The following is a 21,716-nucleotide window of genomic DNA, read 5'->3' on the forward strand; positions in this document are numbered from 1 at the left end:
TATTGAGATAAACTTTTGTTATTGACCAAATACTTATTTTCCACCATAATTTGCAAATAAATTCATTAAAAATCCTACAATGTGATTTTCTGGATTTTTTCCCCCTCATGTTGTCTGTCATAGTTGAAGTGTACCTATGATGAAAATTCCAGGCCTCTCTCATCTTTTTAAGTGGGAGAACTTGCACAATTGGTGGCTGACTAAATATTTTTTGTCCCACTGTATATATATATATATTTTTTTTTTAATGTCCATTCAGTTGGATATTGTTGGAGATGTACATTTTCTAGTGTGCTTTGTGCTCCTGACTGTTCTTTCTGCAACCTGTGACACCATTACTTGGGCGGAATCTTGTTCGGCCAACAGTTATCCGTATTTACGGTATATAAAAAAATCTATCTGTTATGCCCGCCCCCTAGCCCCTATGTATTCGTCCCGTTGCTTTGCTCCGACCGAGTTTGACCGAGAAACCAGGAAAGAAGAAGAAAAAGAAACGGGGATAAAATAAATACGTTAGGAAGAGGCCGAGAATACGAGACGGATATGTAAGTAAAATAAAATATACAAGCCTATTGAATGGATCGTTTGGCAGTGTTTTACTTCGCAAACCGCAGTGTCGTCAAGGAGTGGTCACTGGGGCACAGATCAGCACGACTTTTCCAATGCCCGTGATTGGGGTTAAAACGCCCAAATTCCGCTCTACACGGATAGCCAGCTTGAAGTCTGTCTAGTAGGCCAGTGTCTACCACAAGTGGAGGCGGAGGACCTATTATCTAGCTAGCTACTAAACATTTTAACCAGCGTGCAAAGGTTCGTTTAAATTCAAACTCAAGACTGCTCGGTGTGTTAGCAACTAACGTTAGCTTGCCAGCTAGTTTCTGCTAATCTAGGCACACCATGGATGGTTAGTAAACTGGTTAGCTAGTCAAACAAGCTAGCCAGCTAACGATAACTTTGTTAGCTAATCCTCTTGTTAGCTAACTGGTCAACCAAACGAACTAGCCCGCGAGTTTTAGAAATAAACTTGCTGCATCCTTGTAACGTTAATCCATAACTATCTAGCTGACGGTATTCCATTGTTTTTATTAGCTCAACGTAGCTAGTTCCTGTGAACTAGATATGTTTGGATGGAAACCCATCTGAAAATCCAGGTAGCCATCGTTCCCTGAATACCCATGCACCGACTGATCTTTTGTTTGAATTTTACATAATCCTGGCCTCAATCGACCTCATTCAACTGGCTGTTAAACCTATCAATTTAAGCAAAATAACATTTTGTAGGTACAAAACAAATCTTAACACTTATTTTGGCACGATTGCCAGTTGAATGTCCTTGCTGACTAACAATAATAGCTAGCGAAGTGTTTTTCGTGTTACTATGGCTGGTTGATGAAAATTACCTTTTTGGTTTGTGCAACTCATTAATTTTACTAGTCACTATGCAAGACTGGAGTGTTTAACTTAACATTTTCACTGTTAAACCTTCGCGGTAACTTCTATGTTCTTGTCGTTTTAGTGTCTGAAGTGTGGTGACAACAGCCCCACTTCAAACGAGGGGACAAGCAAGCATACAGTATTGACTACAACTGACACAGGTAAGGGTGGTTGAGTTGTCCCATATTTTCTCCCCATGTGAAGGATTATAAGATAAACCAAAGCCTGAACTAACAACAAGTTCTCCCTCGACCATATTTAATTAGATGTTTGCTATTGCCTTTGGTTGTTTTTGTCATTACCAGTTATTTATACAATGTGTATGGCTGCATATAACTGTTGTAGTGGTTCGGGTGGTCTTCAAGTTGAATTCCCCCAACAGGTGTTTTCCCCCTGTCAGCTAACCTGTTCTGGTGGTTCCTGAGTGGACTTGTTTTGTTAGGGAAAAGGTTGGGTGGGATGAACTGTCGACATGTGCTTTGAATAAGAAGGATCCAACCCCAAGGATCCAATTGGGTTGTAATTATTGGCATTTGTATTTCATGTCTAGCCAAGGAAGCCAGTTAAGTCACTGTTTGTTGCTTGTTCATGTGAGGTGATGTTGGAATTAATTTGGGTATATCAGTCAAGTCTGGTGCAGGTGTTTCTCAGTCTGATAAGTCAACAAGGGATCTCCCTGAGACTGTCACTGTGATGCAGTGCAGGTGGAACAGGAGAGCACCGAGTGTGTCTGTGTACACTAACAGACCATGTTTTAGTTGTGAAGTAGCTGAGATTGTTGATATTCTACAGGTGATGTTTGTGTGACCAGATGAGTTGTCTCGAGGTTATAGTCTTTAAAGCAATCAAATTATATTTGTCAATGCTTCGTAAACGGGTGTAGACGAACAGTTAAATGGTTACTTACGAGCCCAACACAGAGAAATATGTAAAAAATAATAACAAAGAATAAATACACAATGAATGATGATAACTTGGCTTTAAACATGGGGTACCAGTACTGAGTCGATGTGAAGGGGTACGAGGTAGATATGTACATATAGATAGGGTAGGGGTAAAATGACCAAGCAACAGGATAAATAATGAACAGTAGCAGCAGCGAATGTGGCGAGTCAAGTGTTCGTGCAAAGAGGGTCAATGCAGGTAGTCCGGGTAGCTATTTGGTGAACTATTTAGTAGTCTTACACTTGGTGGTAGGAGCTGTAGAGGGTCCTGTTGGTTCCAGAATTGGTGCATTGTTGCCGTGCAGTAGCAGAGAGAACAGTCTATGACTTGGGTGGCTGGAGTCTGACCATTTTTAGGGCCATCCTCTGACACCTGGTATAGTGGTCCTGGGTGGCAGGGAGATTGGACAAATGATGTACTGGACCATACGCGGTACCCTCTGTAGCACCCTGCGGTTGGATGTCAAGCAGTTGCCATACCAAGTGGTGACGCAGCCAGTCAACATGCTCTCAATGGTGCAGCTGGAGAACTTTTTGAAGATCTGAGGGCCAATGCCAAGTCTTTTCAGCCTCCTGAGGGTGAAGCGCGTTGCCGTGCCTTCTCGAAGGTGTGTGTACCATTTTTATTCCTTAGTGATGTGGACTGAGTTTTTAAAGCTCTCAACCTGCTCTACTACAGCCCCATCGATGTGGATGGGGTGTGCTCGTCCTTCTGATGTGTGCTCCTTTCTCTTGCTGATGTTGAGGAAGAGTGAAGACACCCACCAGACTGTCATTGCATGCTCTGAGTATGTGTCCTGGTAATCAGTCTGGCACTGCAGCCTTGTGGAATGTTTACTTGTTTTAACCCTTTGACATGTATGAACACACGGGTCTGATCATTTTGCAGTGGTCCTGGCCTTGTACGCTCAAACCGGTGTGATTAGAACACTTATTTAGAATGTCCATTTAAGATTGATGCAACAGTCAGTGTTTGAGCTGGCCACATTTTTTTCCTCTTTTTTTTCACAAGCATTTTGCACCAACAGTTTTTAAAATGTAAAGTCATCAATGTGAGCAGCTTTTTTTTGGTATGCAATGTACAGACATTCACAGAAGTAGCGACAGCATAACACCATTCTCATCCAAACTGGGAAAATGTAGGCTACATTGCAAAATGTAGCACTAACTGAGGAAAGCATGACCTAATACAAGCGGTCATATTTAGTTAACTCTTGCCTGACAGAAACCATGATATTAATTAGCTTATAGCAATTACAGTAAGTTATCGGACGATGGGTATTTGTTTGTGCTGCAGCGTGTTTTTTTTAGTGTCAATCGATTATGGAAAGGTTACAAGATTATTTGGGTCTGTTTGCAGGATGCATGTTGAATGGGGTGTGTGATCTACCATCATTCATTTCTGAAAGTGTAACCCTTAACCTTGTTTTGTTATTACCTCTTTGGTCTGACAGGTGTGACAACCAGAATGCATTTCATGATCTCAAAAAACATAGCTGACAATTAGCTTAGCATTAGCTCATCATAATCCGTACAACCTTCAAAAAAGTATTTTACACACGTGTCCATTACAATGTATGACTTGTGACCAGTACTTGAAAATGTGAATATAACAGTAAATACATAATGCTCCATACATGCATACGGTGTGCTACAGTAGAAATGACGACACTATATACAAAAACTATAATGGTAACGTGATAAGGAACTTACTTTGATAGGAACTCACATGTCCAAAGTTGTTAGTAGTGAAGGCAATGCAGGCGCCAGCCGGAAAATGTGCCAGGGAGGGAAAGTTTGTTCTTGGGCTCTTGTCGAATAGAGGTTTGTCCGGTTCAGTAACGCCTCAAATGTAAATGGTCCGCATCAGTGAAATTGGTCACTTCTATGTGAATGATGAGGCAGAACATACCTCAATTCAAACTGTTGGTAGAAAATAGAACTGGTTAAAAAAAAAAATTGATATTGACAAGTTGAAACAGCCTATAATTTGCAGGCAGCATGCTCTGGTTTGAGGGCAGCATGGGTTATCTGTCCTGTAACAATCACATTTTGGAACATTGAGTGCATTCTGACATCATGCGCATAACAAAACTCACGCTGTGGTGACCGGTAAAGATAGTTGGAACTCACGTGGGAAAAGGTTAAAGGTCTTATTCACATTGGCTACATAAAGCGCGATCAGTTGTCCGGTACTGCTGGTGCTCTCGTGCGTGGTTCAGTGTCGCTTGCCTCGAAGCGAGCATGGAAGGCATTTAGCTCGTCTGGTAGGGCAGACTGAGGCTGGGTATCCCTTTTGTATTCTGTGATAGTTTGCAAATTTGACCACTTTCGAGCGTCAGTCGGCGCAGTATGATTCGCTCTTACTCCTTTATTGAAGCTTTGCCTGTTTGATGAGGTCATGGCGGGATTTCTCTTACACGTCCGGATTAGTATACCACTCCTTGAAAGCGGCAGCTCTCAGTGTGGATGTTGCCTCCATAGCTTCTGGTTTGGATATGTACGTACAGTCACTGTGGGGACGATGTCGTCGATGCACTTATTAATGAAGCTGGTGACTGATGTGAAACATGTAAACATATTCCAGTCTGTGCTTCATTGGATCACTTCTGTAATTGAGCGTGTCACTGGTACTTCCTGTTTTTAGTTATTTTGCTTGTGAACAGGAATCATGTTATGGTCAGATTTGTATGGGTTTCTGTGTGTGGAGTAAAGGTGACAGAGTAAATAATTTTTTTTCGTCTAGTTGCACAGGTGAAATGCTGGTGTAAATTAGGTCAAACGGATTTGTTTCTCTACATTAATATCACTTGCCATGAGAAATGCTGCCTCTGGATGTGCATTTTCTTGTTTGCTAATGGCCCTATACAGAAAAATATAGAACACTTTTGTTACATAGTCTGATCTGCAGTTTGAGGTATTCTGAGGTGCGCAAGAACTTGGGACTTCTTTAACATTTAGAGATTTTGCACCAGCTGTTGGTAAAAGAGACACCACTCATCTTACCCGAGGCTGTCGTCTGATCTTAACGATGCATGGAAAAGCCAGTGAGGTGTATAATGTCATGTTCAGCCACGACTACGAGAAACAGGATATTACAGTTCAGTTACAAATCAGAGGGCAATGGAGGTTTAGATGCTCGCCGACTTAGTCTAATAATGACGCCACCTTGCTTGCCTCTTAACACCCTTCTCTTTCAAGTCCCGGGATCATTGAAAAATTGAGGTTTGTGATCGCTGTTCTTTCTAGAAGCTGTTTTCAATTATAGGATGTGGTAGAAACATTATGCACCCCAAAAATGAAGATCAGCTTAAAAACACACAAAATGGCAGAATTGGTCAGGAGCCTGTAAGACGGCAACTATCCACTGCAGTGCCATCACTATTCGCCTCATGGGTCATGGGCGGCAGGGTAGCCTAGTGGTTAGTGTTGGACTAGTAACCGGAAGGTTGCAAGTTCAAACCCCCGAGCTGACAAGGTACAAATCTGTCATTCTGCCCCTGAACAGGCAGTTAACCCACTGTTCCTAGACCGTCATTGAAAATAAGAATTTGTTCTTAACTGACTTGCCTGGTTAAATAAAGGTAAAAAAAAAAATAATAGGCTAAGTTTGTGTGTGTACACTACATTGTTTGGGAGGTTCTGTGTGTGTGTGTGTGTGTGTGTGTGTGTGTGCGCGCGCGGAGGTAGTGGATTAATAGTCTAATTCCTCAATCTTATTACCAGCCACACACTTAAATCGACACGAAGGACTAACCAAACACTGGCACACATCAGACATTCAGACATGTTGCAGGAGTTGCAGGTGCAGCAGAGATGCTCTACTTGGCCAAAATATGTGGACAACAAAATCAAGGGCATTATTATAGTTTGTCCCCCCTTTATTGCTTTAAAAGCCTCTACTCTTCTGGGATGGCTTTCCACATATGTGGAAACATTTCTGTGGGGACTTGAATCCATTAAGCCACAAAAGTGTTAGTGAGGTCAGGCACTGATGTTGGGCGATTAGGCCTGGCTTGCAGTCGGTGTTCAAATTCATCCCAAAGGTATTCGATGGGGTTGAGGTCAGGACTCGTTCTTCCACACCAATCTTGTCAGCATTTCTGTATGGAATTCGCTTTGTGTACGGGATCATTGTCACGTTGAAACAAGGAAGGGCCTTTCCTAAACTGTTGCCACATTTGTAAGCACAGAATTGTCTAGAATGTCATATGCACTAGCATTAATATTTCCCTTCACTGGAACTAAGAGGCCTAGCCTGAAACATGAAAAACAGCCCCAGATCATTATTCCTCTTCCATCAAACTTTACAGTTTGCACTATGCATGGGGGCAGGCAGCGTTCTCCTGGCATCCGCCAAACCCAGATTGGTCCGTCGGACTGCGAGATGGTGAAGCGTGATTCATCACTTCAGAGAACGTGTTCCACTGCTCCAGAGTCCAATGACAGCAAGCTTTACACCACTCAAGCCGATGCTTGGCATTGCACATGGTGAGCTTCACACCACTCCAGCCGACACTTGGCATTGCACATGGTTCTCTTAAGCTTGTGTGAGGCTGCTCGGCCATGGAAACCCATTTCATGAAGCTACTGACAAAAAGCTCTTGTGCTGACGCTGATTCCAGAGTCCGTTTGGAAATCTGTAGTGAGCGTTGCAACCGAGGACAGACAAATTTTTACATGCTTTGCGGATCAGCACTTGGTTGTCCAGTTCTGTGAGCTTGTGTGTCCTACCACTTCGTGGCTATAGAGCTGCTGCCTATGCTGTCTGACAATCACTGTTAGTAAACTCAGCAAAAAAAGAAAATTCCTCTCACTGTCAACTGTTTATTTTCAGCATACATGCATAACATGTGTAAATATTTGTATGAACATAAGATAAACTGAACAAGTACCTCAGACATGTGACTAACAGAAATCAGTAAGTCAGTATCTGGTGTGGCCACCAGCTGCATTAAGTACTGCAGTGCATCTCCTCCTCATGGACTGCACCAGATTTGCCAGTTCTTGCTGTGAGCTGTTACCCCACTCTTCCACCAATGCACCTGCAAGTTCCCGGACATTTCTGGGGGGGAATGGCACTAGCTCTCACTGGGAGAGATCCAGGCTCTTCGCTGGCCATGGCAGAACACTGACATTCCTATTTTGCCTGCAATGACAACAAGCTCAGTCCGATGATGCTGTGACACACCTTCCCAGATCGTAACGGACCCTCCACCTCCAGATCGATCCCGCTCCAGAGTACAGGCCTCGGTGTAACGCTCATTCCTTCGACGATAAACGTGAATCCAACCATCTCCCCTGGTTAGACAAAACCACGACTCGTCAGTGAAGAGCACCTTTTGCCAGTCCTGTCTGGTCCAGTGACGGTGGGTTTGTGCCCATAGGCGACATTGTTGCCGGTGATGTCTGGTGAGGACCTGCCTTACAACAGTCCTACAAGCCCTCAGTCCAGCCTCTCTCAGCCTATTGCGGACAGTCTGAGCACTGATGGAGGGATTGTGCATTCCTGGTGCAACTCAGGCAGTTGTTGCCTACCTGTCCCACAGGTGTGATGTTTGGATGTACCGATCCTGTGCAGGTGTTACACATGGTCTGTCACTGGGAGGATGATCAGCTGTCCGTCCTGTAGCACTGTCTTAGGCGTCTCACAGTATGGACATGGCAATTTATAGCCCTGGCCACATCTGCAGTCCTCATGCCTCCTTGCAGCATGCCTAAGGCACATTCACGCAGATGAGCAGGGACCCTGTGCATCTTTCTTTCGGTGTTTTTCAGTCAGCAGAAAGGCCTCTTTAGTGTCCTAAGTTTTCAAAACGGTGACCTTAATTGCCTACCATCTGTAAGCAGTTAGTGTCTTAACGACCGTTCCACAGTTGCATGTTCATGAATTGTTTATGGTTCATTGAACAAGCATGGGAAACGATGTTTAAACCCTTTACAATGAAGATCTGTGAATTGTTTTGAATTAAGGATTATCTTAGAAAGACAGGGTCCTGAGTTCTTCAAAGTAAATAAGGCATACTTTTATGTCTGCTGAATACCAGCAATCTATCACTTACAGTGCCGTCAGAAAGTATTCAGCCCTTTTTCCACATTGTGTTACATCCTGAATTTAAAATGGGATAAATGTATTTTTTTCACTGGCTTTACGCACGATACCCCATAATGTCAAGGTGAATGTTATTTGAAAAGGGCATCGATTGGTTAAATTATTAAAAAATAACAAAGCAGACATTGAATATCCCTTTGAGCATGGCGAAGTTTATTACACTTTGGTTGGAGTATCAACACACCCTGTCACTGTAAAGATAAACATCCTTCCTAACTCCGTAGCCGGACAGGAAGGATACAGCTCAGGGCTTTCACCATGAGGCCAATGGTTACTGTAAAACAGTTAGAGTTTAATGGCTATGATATACTGAGTGTGGATTAACAACATTGTAGTTACTCCACAATACTTCCTAATTGACAGCGAAAAGGAAGCCTGTACAGAATAAATATTCCACAACTTACATCCTGTTAGCAACTAAGCAAAGTAATACTGCAAAAAATGTTCCCAGGCAAATCACTTTTTTCCTATAAATTGCAACAAAGTGTTGTGTTTGTGGCAAATCCAATACAACACATTACTGATTACCACTCCATATTTCCAAGCATACAGTGCATTCGGAAAGTATTCCAACCTCCTTGACTTTTTCCACATTTTGCTACAATACAGGCTTCTAAAATGTATTTAAATTTTTTTTTTTTTTTACAAATGTCCTGAGCGCTCTAGAGCAGGTTCTCATTAAGGATCTCCTTCCCGCGATCCTGACTTGTCTCCCAGTCCCTGAAAAACATCCCCACAGCATGATGCTGCCACCACCATGCTTCATTGTAGGGATGGAAACTGCTGTTCTTTGAGATCTTTAATGCTGCAGACATGTTTTTTTGCCCTTCCCCAGATCTGTGCCTCGACACAATCCTGTCTCGGAGCTCTACGGACTATTCCTTCGACCTCATTGCTTGGCTTTTGCTCTGACATGCACTGTCAACTGTGGGACCTTATATAGACAGGTGTGTGCCTTTCCAAATCATGTCCAATCATTTGAATATACCACAGGTGGACTCCAGTCAAGTTGTAGAAACATCTCAAAGATGATCAATGGAAACCGGATGCACCTTACTCAAAATTGAGCACTCATCGCAAAGGATATGAATGCTTATGTAAATAAGGTGTTTATTTTTAATACATTTGCAAACATTTCTAAACCTGTTTTCACTTTCTCAGTATGAGGTGTTGTGTGTAGTTTGAGAATTAAAATCCATTTTCGAATAACACTAATGTAACAAATGTGAGAAATGGGAAGGCGTCTGAATACCTTTTCGCGCGAAGGCACTGTAGTAGCGGCTTCATGTTACATGTATGCTTGTAATCGTTAAGGACTTGGGAGTTTGTTAGGATAAAGAAGAAACGGAATGGCGCGAAGCGCTGGCAAAACCCTAGAGGATAACCTGGTTGTCTGCTTTCCACCAAACACTGGGAGATGTGTTCACGTTTTTCAGCAGGACAATAACCTAAAACACAATGTCAAATCTACACTGTAGTTGCTTAGCAAGACAGTGAATGTTCCTGCGTGGCCAAGTTAGTTTTTACTTAAATCTATGGAAAGACCTGAAAATTATGGTTTAGCAATGATCTAAAATAGGCTAATGTTGCACAATCCAGTTGTGGAAAGCTCTTAGAGACGTACCCAGAAAGACTCACAGCTGTAATCGATTCCAAATGGGATTCTACAAAGTATTGACTCAAGGGTTTGAATACTTCTGTCATTTAGATTTCTGTATTTAATTTTCCATAAATTTGCTAGAATGTCAAAACATGTTTTCACTTTGTCATTATTTGGTATTGTGTTTAGATGGTTGAGGAAAAAATATATTTAATAAATTTTGAATTCAGGCTATAACCCCAAAAAATTGGAATAAGTCAAGGGGTATGAGTACTTTCTGAAGGCAATGTAGGCCATGTTTTTTCAGGTAGAGAGCTCACAAAGCAACTGCTTTCCAGCCCTCTAGATTACACGTTCTCATCTCTAGTCCACACCTATTATTATAGCTTAGTGCTCAGCACAGACTGGACAAGTAGGCGGGCACCCAATGATTATGGTCATTGTAGTTTAGTGCAGAAAACATGGTAATTAATTGTGGAGAATTTGCATGTTGGAAACTACTACATCAATCAGATCAAGCCTGAAATGTGAGATCTCTACAGAAACTGTGCATTGATCACACAGAAAAAAACGAGAGCAAAATGGAAATCAAATAATTAAACGGATGTCAGGCTAATTAGTTGTTTCACCCAAAAAGTAACCAAGATTTCGAGTTAATAACTAATGCATGAATGCTACGCTGTATTCTGATGTCTCCTGGCTAGGGTGAGTCACATTGACTGCTGCAGAATCAGACAGGATGATATGACCCGTGGTGTGTCAGTGTTGTATCAGGCCTATGTGCGTCTGAGTGCACATGTATTCTTTATCATTGAGCCTAAGGCGCTCTGCTTTTATCTGCTGACATGGTGACCTAGAGATATTGACGTCAGTGCAGTTGAGGTAATGGTTGGTTGTTGCAGTAGCATCTGCTTTTTCTTCCTCTTACAGGTTTTATTGATTAGTTTACTTCCTCAACACGAATGGGAGGGCGGTTAGGGGTGAAGGTAGAAGCCTCAAAATCATAGATGGAAGCGAAAGAACAGTGACCACAGGTAGTGGCAGCGAGATTAGTGGCAACTTTGTACTGTTGCTGTACCCCATAGTCCAGCCAAGGTCAGTGAATTAAGAGAACTTAGCTTGAAGAGCTGAATCGGGTGTGGAACAAAGGCTTGTGCGCACCCTGCTGCTTATCTTCAGTGAATACCACTCATGTCTTCATTCATCCCTAAAGGAGAATCCATAACATCCTGTTTCTTAGGAAGGGAATGGTGGGGGGGGGCAGCAATGTTATTGTTCAGCGATACTCACAGCTGACTTCCGATAGGCTTTAAGGCTAAAATATCATACTACTTACTTGAAAAGGGTATGATGCAGCGGTAAGTCGACTAGGAATCTGCTTAAAGCGACATAGAGATGTTTAAAAAAAAAATTAATCTACAGTTGAAGTCGGAAGTTTACATACACTTTAGCCAAATACATTTAAATTCAGTTTTTCACAATTCCTGGCATTTAGTCCTGGTTAATATTCTCTGTCTTAGGTCTGTTAGGATCACCACTTTATTTTAAGGATGTAAAATGTCAGAATAATAGTAGAGTTATTTATTTCATCATATTCCCAGTGGGTCAGAAGTTTACATACACTCAATTAGTATTTGGTAGCATTGCCTTTTAAATTGTTGAGTCAGGGTTTTGTGATGGCCACTCCAATACCTTGACTTTGTTGTCCTTAAGCCATTTTGCCACAACTTTGGAAGTATGCTTGGGGTCATTGTCCATTTGGAAGACCAATTTGCGACCAAGCTTTAACTTCCTGACTGATGTCTTCACATGTTGCTTCAATATATCCACATCATTTTCCTACCTAATGAATGTTATAAGCAGCCAGCTTGCTTCATCTGGCTAGTGGGGCTCAACTTTACTGGGTTATGTGTTGTGAAGCTAGCCACAATAGCTGACTTTGCGGTTAGCTTTTAAAATAAAACTGTAATTGACAGTGATGCAAATTAACACACATAGTAAAATTGCCATACCTTTTATTTTGAAGGCTAACCGCAAAGTCCACTATTGTGGCTTATCCTTATTGTGGCTAGTTTCACATAGATGGGTCCGGACACCATTAACTTCTCAACTCAAATTTGATTTGTCACATACACATAGTTAGCATATGTTAATGCGAGTGTAGCGAAATGCTTGTGCTTCTAGTTCTGACAATGCAATTTCACAACAGCTACGTTAATACACACAAGTGTAATGGGATGAAGAATATGTACATAAAGATATATGAATGAGTGATGGTACAGAACGGCATAGGCAAGATGCAGTAGGTGGTATAGAGTACAGTATATACATGAGATGAGTAATGTAGGGTATGTAAACATAATATTAAGTGGCTAGGGATGCATTTTTTTTTTACATGTATGGCAGCAGCCACTCAATGTTAGTGGTGGCTGTTTAACAGTCTGATGGCCTTGAGATGGAAGCTGTTTTTCAGTCTCTCGGTCCCTGCTTTGATGCACCTGTACTGACCTCGCCTTCTGGATGATAGCGGGGTGAACAGGCAGTGGCTCGGGTGGTTGTTGTCCTTGATGATCTTTATGACCTTCCTGTGACATCGGGTGATGTAGGTGTCCTGGAGGGCAGGTAGTTTGCCCCTGGTGATGCGTTGTGCAGACCTCACTACCCTCTAGAGAGCCTTACGGTTCTGGGCGGAGCAGCTGCCGTACCAGGAGGTGATACAGCCCGACAGGATGCTCTCGATTGTGCATCTGTAAAGGTTTGAGTGTTTTTGGTGACAAGCCAAATTTCTTCAGCCTCTTGAGGTTGAAGAGGCGTTGCTGCACCTTCTTCACCACTCTGTCTGTGTGGGTGGACCAATTCAGTTTGTCCGTGATGTGTACACCGAGGAACTTAAGTTACTACTCTCTGCTACTGTCCCGTCAATGTGGATAGGGGGGTGCTCCCTCTGCTGTTTCCTGAAGTCCACAATCATCTCCTTTGTTCTGTTGTGAGGTTATTTTCCTGACAACACACTCCGAGGGCCCTCACCTCCTCCCTGAAGGACGTCTCGTCGTTGTTGGTAATCAAGCCGACCACTGTAGTGTCGTCTGAAAACTTGATGATTGAGTTGGAGGCGTGCATGGCCATGCAGTCGTGGGTGAACAGGGAGTACAGGAGAGGGCTCAGAATGCACCCTTGTGGGGCCCCATTGTTGAGGATCAGCGGGGTGGAGATGTTGTTACCTACCCTCACCACCTGGGGGTGGCCCGTCAGGAAGTCCAGTACCCAGTTGCACTGGGCGGGGTCGAGACACAGGGTCTTGAGCTTGATGACGAGGGTCATCAAGCTCGAGGGTACTATGGTGTTAAATGCTGAGCTGTAGTCGATGAACAGCATTCTCACATAGGTATTCCTCTTGTCCAGATGGGTTAGGGCAGTGTGGTTGCGTCGTCTGTGGAACTATTGGGGCAGTAAGCAAATTGGGGTGGGTCTAGGGTATCAGGTAGGGTGGAGGTGATATGGTCCTTGACTAGTCTCTCAAAGCACTTCATGATGACGGAAGTGAGTGCTACAGGGCGGTAGTCGTTTAGCTCTGTTACCTTAGCTTTCTTGGGAATAGGAACAATGGTGGCCCTCTTGAAGCATGTGGGAGCAGCAGACTGGGATAAGGATTGATTGAATATGTCCGTAAACACACCAGCCAGCTGGTCTGCGCATGCTCTGAGGAAGCGGCTGGCGATGCCGTCTGGGCCTGCAGCCTTGCGAGGGTTAACACGTTTACATGTTTTACTCACGTTGGCTGCAGTGAAGGAGAGTCTGCAGGTTTTGGTAGCGGGCCGTGTCAGTGGCACTGTATTGTCCTCAAAGCGAGCAAATAAGTTCTTTAGTCTGTCTGGGAGCAAGACATCCTGTTCCGCGACGGTGCTGGTTTTCTTTTTGTAATGCGTGATTGACTGTAGACCCTGCCACATACCTCTTGTGTCTGAGCCGTTGAATTGCGATGGGCACCGTCCCACCTGGCCAACATCCGGTGAAATTGCAGAGTGCGAAATTCAAACGACAGTTTTATAAATATTTAACTTTCATAAAATCACAAGTGTAATACATCAAAATTAAGCTTTACTTCTTGTTAATTAACCTCTCTGGGATAGGTGGGACGCAATCGTCCCACCTGGCCAATAGCCAGGGAAAATATAGCCAAATTCAAATAAAATACTATACAAATCAAACTTTCAGGAAATCACACATGCAAGATAGCAAATTAAAGCTACACTCGTTGTGAATCCAGCCAACATGTCAGATTTCAAAAAAGGCTTTTCGGTGAGAGTATAAAATGCTATTATCTGATGATAGCATAACAGTAAACATTGAGAGAGTAGCATATTTCAACCCTGCAGGCGCGACACAAAACACAGAAATAAAAATATAATTCATGCCTTACCTTCGATGAACTTCTTTTGTTGGCACTCCAATATGTCCCATAAACATCACAAATGGTCCTTTTGTTCGATTAATTCCGTCGATATATATCCAAGATTTCCATTTTATTTGGCGCATTTGATCCAGAAAAACACCGGTTCCAACTTGCGCAACGTGACTACAAAATATCTCAAGTTACCTGTAAACTTTGCCAAAACATTTCAAACTACTTTTGTAATACAACTTTAGGTATTTTTAAACGTCAACAATTGATCAAATTGAAGACTGGATGATCTGTGTTCAATACAGGAGGAAACCAAACTGACGCTTTTCTGGTCACGCACCTCGATCAAAAAGTACACATGAATTGACTCTCGTTCTGAGCTGTGCTACTACTTCATTACACAAAGGAAAAACCTCAACCAATTTCTACAGACTGGTGACATCCAGTGGAAGCGGTAGGAACTGCAGGAAAGTATATTAGAAATCTGGATTCCCCATGAAAACACACTGAAGACAGTGACCCCCCCCCCCCCCCCCCCAAAAAAAAAATTGTCCTCAGGGTTTTGCCTGCTAAATAAGTTCTGTTATACTCAGACATGATTCAAACAGTTTTAGAAACTTCACGAAAGTCAGAAATAGCGATATAAAACAAGACTTACCTTTGATCTTCTTCTGTTGGCACTCCAAAAGGTCCCAGTTACTTCACAAATGGTCCTTTTGTTTGATAATGTCCTTCTTTATACAAACTCAGTTTAGCTGGCGCGCTTCAGTCAATAATCGACCCAGTTTCCCATTCATCCAAAATGTTAATAAACTTTTCATTTTTTTTTTATATAATCAAACCTTAGGTTCCGTAATACGTAAATAAACAATACAATTTAAGACGGAGAATCGTTATGGTCTTTCCCGGAGAAAAATACCAAAGAACGCTCTCTTCCATGCACTTGGAAACACTACAGCCAAAATGGGAGCCACCTAGAAAAACTACAGTTTCTTGCTAATCTTTTCAAAAAACCAGCTGGAAACTCTTTCTAAAGAAAATATGGGGCATCTGCCAAAAATGTCATATTAGTGCGTCATTAACCTATGTGATTCGTGTAGATCTGATGAGAAGTTTGGGCAGAGGGCTTGGCTTTGAATCACACTTCTGGCTGTAAGCAAACGAGTGCTGTGCGTTTGGAAAAATACTGGCTGTATCCAAGGCTCAGCCAGTCGTTCATATAACTGAATGCAGCACACTACTGAAGAGCGAATAGACAACCACTGTGCTAGTTACAGCATCAGCACCTCATGAGCTATAGAGGTGAAATGAACACCACACACTTTCCCTATTTCTCACTTTTTCAATACAGTGGATGAAAAGGGGTATGCCAGGTGTCCTCTCTGCCTGAAAGAGATCAATTATGCCAACAAAGTGTATCATGCTCTGCTGGCACATTGTAGAACAGATGTCCACAGGCAGAAGATGTACAATGTAATAATGTGCAGTGTAGCCCAAAGATATGGCTTGTCGTGTTGCACTTGACAGTAACACGTGTGAGTGAGGGGGGATTATTACTCTTTCTTTTTTTTACTCAGTCATTGGTTTTTTTGCACACATGTAGCCTTGTGCACTTGATCGTCGTCTACTATAGTGGCCATTATAATAGAGCAAAAAGAATGCCCTTTTGTTTAATTATATTTCTACTTTAAGATGTTTTTTCCCAAGTGCAATATTTAGGTTGGTGTGTGTGATCACAAGCGTTCTATTATAAAGGCTGTCATGGCTAATTGCAATATTAGTGGGGTTTTTCCTCAATACTTAATCGTCATTTGCAGTAAAGTCTCGGCAACTAATAACATTGGATTCCTCTCTTTACATTTTTTAAACTCTGAGTTAGGTTCCCATGAACCACTTGATATTTTTCTTGTTTAATTAGTTAACCTGCATTTCCCCCAAACAGGGATTGTTTTTGCATATTTCGGTGCAACAGTGTTGCCTTTTTGGGCCCTCACCAGTTTGCATCCCTGTCTTCAACACCAAGTTTATGTAGCTATGTCTAAATCTGGCCTCTACAAGGGAAAAATATTGAACAATTGCACAACATTTTATAAATTCAATACAAATATTGAAAACTAAGGGGAACTGAAAGGTGTGCAACATGATGGATGATTGAAGCAGAGGCAAAATCAGTAAGTTCAGCCCCCCTTAAACACACACAGCCTAAACCGCACTCGGTAACGCTTTCACGCTTGTGCTCACTCACACAAACTTCTCATTGTTCCAGTGGCCTCCCAAACCAACAGCTGCGAATTCCCCACTCTCTGTGGTTTACACTCAGACACGCAGACCCACACACCAATGAACAACAAAAAACATGCTCAAACACTCGCACATTCCTTATTTGTAAATGATGACAAACATTTGGATTTGAGTGGTAATGATAGGTTTCACTAAATGAATGAGACTGTGTGGAATGCCAGACTTGGTTTTGCTCGCTTTGTGAATGGGTCACTGTGACCCAGGCTTGCCTTGATGTTACTGTCTCCATATTGAACCCACAGTTCTCCTACTACGGTTTGTTGTGTCTTAACTAGGGACTTTAGTAGCGATTTGAGCCGACACAGTCTGAGGAATGTAAGCGTCACTTTATTTTATTCCGCACTCCTTATCTTCTCTCTACTCCTCCCCTCTTTCTCTCCTGGCTGTAGGCTAGATAACAACAGTTCAGTGCTGTTGTACTGCGTCTTCCCATATAAGGGCATGTGTTACTGGACAAGAGTTTGTGCAGTGGCCTTTGGATGTGTGTTTGTTAAAATGATGTCATCCATCCTCATCACTTCTTCACACCCCTCATCTCTGATTCCTGAACCCCTCTATTCCAAAATAAAGCAACCCGCTTGAAATATTCATCCCTTTTTTAAACAATAGAAATTGTATCTCTAGCTGCCTTTTCTGCCTATATATATATATATATATATATGTCATATATATATATATATGAAGGAATGGTGGAGGTGAAAAAAAAATATATATATATATATTTTTTTTCAACTCCGCCATTCCTCTACTGGAGAAGCAGAGCAAAAAGCAACAAGGAAGTGGGAATCGGCCTGTAATAGACGTGGAATGGGATTTGTGTGTGTGGTGAGTCATCAGACAGGAGCCGACGAGGCAGCTAGAGGTACTATTTCTATTGTTTAAAGGGCAGTTCTACTCAGTGATGTCATCACATTCCATGCTGGCCTGATCTCTACCCTTGCTCTCTGTGGCTCGGACACTTTCTCTCACACTATCTCTCATTCCGCTTCTTTCTCGTTCTCACACACTCAGTCCCCCACAGGTGAAACTGTGAGTCAGCCCCCCCCACCCCTCCCATTTCACAATACACCACTGTTCCTCCTTTCACCTTTTTACCCCGTTGTCAGCACCTCTCGCTCTTTCAGTTCAATTTCAGTTTAAGGGGCTTTATTGGCATGGGAAACAATGTTTACATTGCCAAGCAAGTGAAATGGATACCACAAAAGTGAAATAAGCTATAAATTAACAGTAAACATTACACAAGTTTCAAAAGAAAATACATTTAAAATGTCATGTCTATATACAGCGTTGTCATGATGTGCAAAAGGGAAAATAAATATAGGTTGTATTTACAATGGTTTGTTCTTCACTGGTTGCCCTTTTCTTGAGGCAACAGGTCACAAATCTTGCTGCTGTGATTGTACACTCTGGTATTTCATCCAATAGAAATTGGATTTGTTTAATTTATTTGTGGGTCTGTGTAATCTGAGGGAAATATGTGTCTCTATGGCCATACATTGGGCAGGGGGTTAGGAAGTGCAGCTCAGTTTCAACTCATTTTGTGGGCAGTGGGCACATAGCCTGTCTTCTCTTGAGAGCCATGTCTGCCTTCAGCAGCCTTTCTCAATCGCTAGGCTATGCTCACTGAGTCTGTACATAGTCAAAGCTTTCCTTAATTTTGGGTCAGTCACAGTGGTCAGGTATTCTGCCCCTGTGTACTCTCTGTTTAGGGCCAAATAGCATTCTAGTTTGCTCTGTTTTTTTGTAAATGCTTTCCAATGTGTCAAGTAATTATCCTTTTGTTTCTCCTGATTTTGGTTGGGTCTAATTGTGTTTTGCGTTCCTGGATCTCTTTTGGTTCTGTTTGTGAACAGAGCTCTGGGACCAGCTTCCTTAGGGTTCTCTTCTCCAGGTTCATTTCTCTGTAGGTGATGGCTTTGTTATGGGAGGTTTGGGAATCACTTCGTTTTAGACATTTGTAGAATTTACCGCCTCTTTTCTGGATTTTGATCATTAGCGGGTGTTTGCCAAATTCTGCTCTGCATGCGTTATTTATTCTTTTATGTTGTACATGGAGGATATTTTTGCAGAATTCTGCATGCCGTCTCAATTTGGTGTTTGCCCCATTTCGTGAGTTCTTGGTTGGTGAGCGGACCCAGACCTCACAACCACAAAGTGCAATGGATTCTGTAACTGATTCAATTATTTTTAGATGGATCCTAATTGGTATGTTTCTTTAGATGACATAGGCGCCTTTTGCCTTCACACAGATCGTTCACATCTTTGGAAGTTACCTGTGGCGCTTATGTTTAGGCTTATGTTTAGAACGTGGCGCTTATGTTTAGGTTTGTAGTTTTTGTGTGTTCTAGGCCAACGTTGTCTAGATGGAATTTGTGGTCCTGGCGACTGGACCTTTTTTTTTTTTTTTTGGAACACCATTTTTGAGATTTATGGTCAGGGCCCATCTATGCAAGGTCTGACTGAATCTATGCAGAAGATATAGGTGCTGTGTAGGCCCTCCTTGGTTGGGGACAGAAGCACCAGATCATCAGCGAACAGACGTTTGACTTCAGATTCTAGTAGGGTGAGACTGGGTGCTGCTGACTTCTTGTGCCCTCCCCAATACTTTGATATATGTTGAGGGTGGGGCTTAATTCCTGTCTCACCACCTGGTCCTGTGGAAAGACCACAGGACCAAATTGAATCAGGCTTTTTTATTTTTTAAAATATTTTTTATATGAAAGCATGGAGATATTGCTGTTTTGTTTATTAGTTAGGGTGTGCAGGGTGAATACGTGACCTGTCGTACGGTAATTTGGCAAAATTCTTGGTTGCGTTTTTCTTTTGGATTAAATGGTGTCTGTTGTAAAATGTTTAGCAACAGAATCTGCGTATTGATTACACCCCTGCTGTTTCTACTTGTAGAATCGCAATGCTCGTCAGTGGCCTAAACATGGCCGAGAACTTGACTTTGAGTCAATCAGTGTATGCGCTGACGGAAGTGACAGAGGGCACTTTTCTCAGTGTAAACCACTCCCTTTTCATCAATTGTTCAAACTACAACAAAGTAGCATTTTTTTTCTAAAGCTAATCTTTACTTCTAGCTAAGGAGTTTTGTCATAGAAGAAGGAATTTTGTTAGGTTGTTAATGTGCACCTTTTCATTACTTAGTTCGCTAACATTAGCTTTCTTACTGAGCCAGGAAGCACAATGCACACAACACTAAATGCTCTACCAAGCTAGCCATCTCAAGATGAAGAAATCATTTAATTCACTCTCCGTTATCCCAAACTGCTATTTCTCTTGCTATCTAATGTTAGCTAAATGGTTAGAATAGCCATTTTGTACAACATAGCTAGCTAGCTACTCCATTGACTCTCGACAGCTAACGGGTAGCTGCTTTTTTAATTTGTATTTTTTTTACAAATCCATTGTGTTTTAATGATGTTGCTAGTTATCTAGTTGTGGCTATCTGGTTAGTGTCAACAACGGCTTATTACAAAATGGCTAGCTAGCAACGTTAGTGTAACTTGCCAGTTAGCGTACATTAGCTGCATCAGACACAAGTCACACAAGCTACTGCCACCTTGTGGCCTTGAGTATTTAAAAGAAGCAAATCGGAGTTAAACTGTTAACTGACGACTCTCTGGGTACAGGTGCTAAGTACCCATCGGCAGTCAGATTTCCCGATATGGCTGACCCTTAAACCACAGCTCCTGGTTTTCAGTATCTGTTGAGAGAGGCACTAGTATACCAAGAGTCCTGTGTCTGTGTTTGTCAGACTGAAAGAGACAAATGTGGTCACCTCAGTCTCTCCCCATGCCCCTCCCTAGCATAACCGGTTTGACAGGTTTATGTCTGTGCTTGTTTGTGTGTGGAGCCTAGGTATAGTAACCTTTTTTTAAACCAGGAACCAATGGGTGGATGAATGTTTTATCAGCAGATAAGAGTAATTACTACTGTCTGAGCCTGTTTGTCTGGCTCTGATAATACTGTATTCCGTTCTATTGTGTGCTCTGAAGAGGCTGGAACGAAAAACAGTGAGGGAGAGGGATGAAAGAGGGGACGTTGACAGAGGGGGAGAGGAGGATGGATAGAGATTGGTAGAGAGAAAAAGGAGCGAAAGGGCTTAAGGCGAGGTTGGGAGAGTGAGTGAGAAATGGGCTGGGGGAGGGATGGACGGACAGTACTGGAGGGCATTAAACAAAGGAGAGGAGATGGATCCTGGGAGTTGGTGTTCTTGTCTCTCTGCTGACGGTGTGTTTTGTCTGGCCCAGACAAGCTGCAGTCTCAACTGAGCCACAGCTACTGTACTGTTAAAGCTAGTGTAAAATAGGTGTGTGTATTGTCTGGCAGGATAGCCATTGGGCTGTTTCTACAAATTAACAGAAATCACATTTTATTGGTCACATGCATATGTTATTGCGGGTGTAGTGAAATGCTTGTGTTCCTAGCTCCAACAGTGCAGTATTATCTAAAAACAATTCACACACATATATAAAAGTAAATGAATGGAATTAAGAAATACATTAGTGATGCGCCAATATGACATTTTTGGCCAATACAATATCTAATAGTTTCCTTGCCAAAAAACCTGATACTGATATTTAAACATTTTGCAGCCTTTTTAAGAATTCTAGTACAGTTAACGCACATTGACGCAGAGGTCTAAGGCACTGCATCTCAGTGCAAGAGGCGTCACTACCATCCCTGGTTCGAATCCAAGCTGTATCACAGCCAGCTGTGATTGGGAGTCCCATTGGGAGGCGCACAATTGGCCCATCATCGTCTGGGTTTGGACAGGGTAGGTGTCATTGTAAATAAGTGGACTTTGTAGTTAGCCTACAAAATAAAAGTATGTTATTGACAGTGATGCAAATTAATACAAATAGTAGATTTATGCCGTAATTGAATAGATCATGTTCATCGAGGTTGAGATGTTAT

General features: G+C 42.3%; 1 protein-coding gene across 17 annotated transcripts in view; it reads left to right on the plus strand.

Annotated features, from left to right (window-relative positions):
• The first annotated feature begins 402 nt into the window (after positions 1-402).
• LOC109880673 (catenin delta-1) overlaps positions 403-21,716 on the plus strand; it is a 43,667-nt gene continuing 22,353 nt past the window's right edge. For 5 of the 17 annotated variants that reach the window (XM_031797100.1, XM_031797097.1, XM_031797098.1 and 2 more), the window contains exons 1-2: positions 404-545; positions 1,517-1,595. The gene's annotated coding sequence lies outside the window, so the exon portion shown is untranslated. Of the gene's footprint in view, positions 546-652; positions 811-1,516; positions 1,596-21,716 lie in introns of those variants that run through there. The other 12 variants (XM_031797101.1, XM_031797102.1, XM_020472859.2 and 9 more) reach the window with 8 other exon arrangements.

The sequence above is a fragment of the Oncorhynchus kisutch genome, linkage group LG19, assembly GCF_002021735.2.
Source record: "Oncorhynchus kisutch isolate 150728-3 linkage group LG19, Okis_V2, whole genome shotgun sequence".
In the NCBI taxonomy this organism is placed as follows: domain Eukaryota; kingdom Metazoa; phylum Chordata; class Actinopteri; order Salmoniformes; family Salmonidae; genus Oncorhynchus; species Oncorhynchus kisutch.